General features: G+C 41.6%; 2 non-coding genes across 2 annotated transcripts; both read left to right on the forward strand.

The window, feature by feature from the left end:
* Positions 1–366: 366 nt before the first annotated feature.
* On the forward strand, positions 367–439 carry TRNAK-CUU (transfer RNA lysine (anticodon CUU)). Its single transcript has one exon. It is a non-coding gene; the product is annotated as a tRNA-Lys (tRNA).
* A 2,020-nt stretch (positions 440–2,459) lies between these two features.
* Positions 2,460–2,532, forward strand: TRNAK-CUU (transfer RNA lysine (anticodon CUU)). The gene has a single exon. It is a non-coding gene; the product is annotated as a tRNA-Lys (tRNA).
* Positions 2,533–3,096: the final 564 nt, after the last annotated feature.

Genomic DNA, 3,096 nt, shown 5'->3' on the forward strand with positions numbered 1-3,096 from the left:
TGGTCAGCCCTATGTGCAAGGGACGGTGGAGGTGTTTCAAGTGGATATACTAATAAATACAGGAGCGGCTGCTTCATTGACTGTAAAGGATATATGTGTCTCTGAAGATGCGCCTTCTCCTTCATTGATTAGTTTCAATGGAGCCCAAACAAGCCTCGCAAGTACAATTGATGTTTGAGAGAGGTGTGATCTTTTGGGATATGTGGGTTCAGCTGGCTTTAGAACTAACGCTTCTAGGAACAGATGTTATAAATGCCAACTGTCTTATAGTGGATAGACAAGAAAATGTCCAAGCACACAAAATTGTGTAATGTTAATAAATGTGTAAATTGTGCATAGGTGACAGATAAAATTGCTCAAAAAGTTGCCCGGCCAGCTCAGTTGGTAGAGCATGAGACTCTTAATCTCAGGGTCGTGGGTTCGAGCCCCATGTTGGGCGTTTCCATTTTCTTTTCCCTTCTTGCTGATTACTTTTGAATGGGAAATGCACAGTTTTAGAATTTTTGGATGGAATTTATAAGACCAGGGAAAAATCCTATTAAAAACAGGATGACTTTGGATGTGGCACTACAGGCATTATACTGGGTAATAAGTATAGCAGCAAACACAGAGAAAAACCTTGCTCTCCTCACTTGAAAGGACAAAGGAGGTGCAGAGGGAAAATGAACCACAAAAATACACAGAGTGACCAAGAAAGGTCACAAAAGTCCCTCACAGCTGCACTCATACCTTAGTATAATGTGTAACTCAAAGTGCCAGTTGATTTAACTGGCACCAATGGTAAATACAAATAATATAGACCAATAGAAATTAGAACCAAAAGTCTACTCTATGGTAAACAAACAGAAAATGACAATTTCAATACAAAATAAAACCCGGCGAAATGCATAAAATTACAAATATGATAAACTAAAAAAAAACCCTACTGGGCAAACAAGGAGCAGTCAGGTGATGACAGGGATAAATTGGACTTTGATATAATCTAATTCATATCCATACAAAATATCTAAATGAGGTAAGTTCCAGATAAATTGACCCTGCACAATAACTTCACCTAACTTAAATAGCAGAATAGTAAGTTAAAGGTAGGTAAGATACCAATGAAAAGCACTGATCACACTTAATAGTTAACACTGCTGCAGCCCAAACCGGAATAAATACTGCTGTGATCTAAATAAAGCCCCTTAACTGGAGACCCATTTGTGCATAATGCATCTCTCAATGGGAGCAAACAGACAGGTGTTCAGGGGCTAGTGTACAGCGACAGTGATACATGCAAAGGCAATACGACCTGATAGCTGCAACAAAAACGGCAGGGTGATTAGTAGCCAGTGAGTGTAACTATGTGTTCAGCGCAAGTAACAACTCACCCAATGTTGGGGGCTGCCGGCTAGCTCCATTCGCACCCTCGTGACCGTCAGTGTGATGACGTCACTTTAGCTCATGGTCGTGGGTTCGAGCCCCACGTTGGGCGTTTCCATTTTATTTTCCCTTCTTGCTGATTACTTTTGAATGGGAAATGCGCAGTTTTAGAATTTTTGGATGGAAAAATCCTATTAAAAACGGGATGACTCCCATCCAAGTACTACAAAAAGGGCTAATATCAAAGATTTATACAGAATTGAAAACATCAGCGGATCCTCCGACTCATGACTACATGCAAAAATGGGCCGCGGACCTGAATATAGATATCAACAGAGAGGACTGGGAAGACATTTGGGAAGTAGCCTCAGGAACTTCCATATGCACCACAACCAAAGAAAACATTTACAAAATAATGTTCTACTGGTACCTCACTCCAGTGAGACTAAAAAAAATCTACCCTCTGGCTTCTGGCTTATGTTTGAGAGTCTGTGGACAAAAGGGTGACATGGCTCACATCTGGTGGACATGTCCAGAAATTAAGAAGTATTGGGAAAGGGTCCAAATTCTATTAAAAGAGGTTACTAGCCTCGACCTACCTATTGATCCACTGACCTACCTACTGGCTAGGCCAATGGAAAAAATTGACCGTCCAGTGAGGAAATTGGTCTCCTTCATCCTCACAGCGGCGAGATGGGAGGTTGCGGCCTCCTGGAAGAAAGTGACCCCACCCTCCATGACTAAGCTAAAAAACAGGATAAATGAAGTAATGCTTATGGAGAAGCTAACTGCGCACCTTAAGCAAAAAACGATAGCTTTTTATAAAATCTGGGAACCATGGATAATCATATAGAACGAGTCAAGCTCACCAAGGAAGAAACAAGGAGATAAGGCAATAACGGGATGACTTTGAATGTGGCACTACAGGCATTATACTGGGTTATTTATACAGTGATCTGTATACCTTCTTGTTTACTTTTTAAATGCTTCTTTGTGAGATGATTCAATGCTTGGATTCCTCTGCACCATCCATAAGTATGCAAAAAAAGGAGAGATGAGATTGTGCGAAGGTGACGGATAAAACTGTTCAAAAAGTTGCCCGGCTAGCTCAGTCGGTAGAGCATGAGACTCTTAATCTCAGGGTCGTGGGTTCGAGCCCCACGTTGGGCGTTTCCATTTTCTTTTCCCTTCTTGCTGATTACTTTTGAATGGGAAATGCACAGTTTTAGAATTTTTGGATGGAATTTATAAGACCAGAGAAAAATCCTATTAAAAACGGGATGACTTTCGATGTGGCACTACAGGCATTATACTGGGTAATAAGTATAGCAACCTAGTAATTCTTCCATGGCCGCTACGGTACCTGCTGAACATTTTCAAATTGTCATGTATCCTTGCTAACTTTAAACATATGTTGCAACACTGAGTATGCATGTAAGAGCACAGAATGGCAATACAAATTCTGTTCCAAGCTTGGAAAAGGTAACTTTAGCATTACCGTGCAGCCTTCGTTCATTATTGTTGAACTTGAAGAGTACTATCCTTAAAACAGAAACGGAGCGAGAGAGCGAGAGAGCGAGAGAGCGAGAGAGCGAGAGAGCGAGAGAGCGAGAGAGCGAGAGAGCGAGAGAGCGAGAGAGCGAGAGAGCGAGAGAGCGAGAGAGCGAGAGAGCGAGAGAATACAGATACTTTTCCATGAAGGGATTTACCGAATAGGGAAGGTGATTCAGTAGT

The sequence above is a fragment of the Ascaphus truei genome, chromosome 21 (assembly GCF_040206685.1).
Source record: "Ascaphus truei isolate aAscTru1 chromosome 21, aAscTru1.hap1, whole genome shotgun sequence".
Classification (NCBI taxonomy): Eukaryota; Metazoa; Chordata; class Amphibia; order Anura; family Ascaphidae; genus Ascaphus; species Ascaphus truei.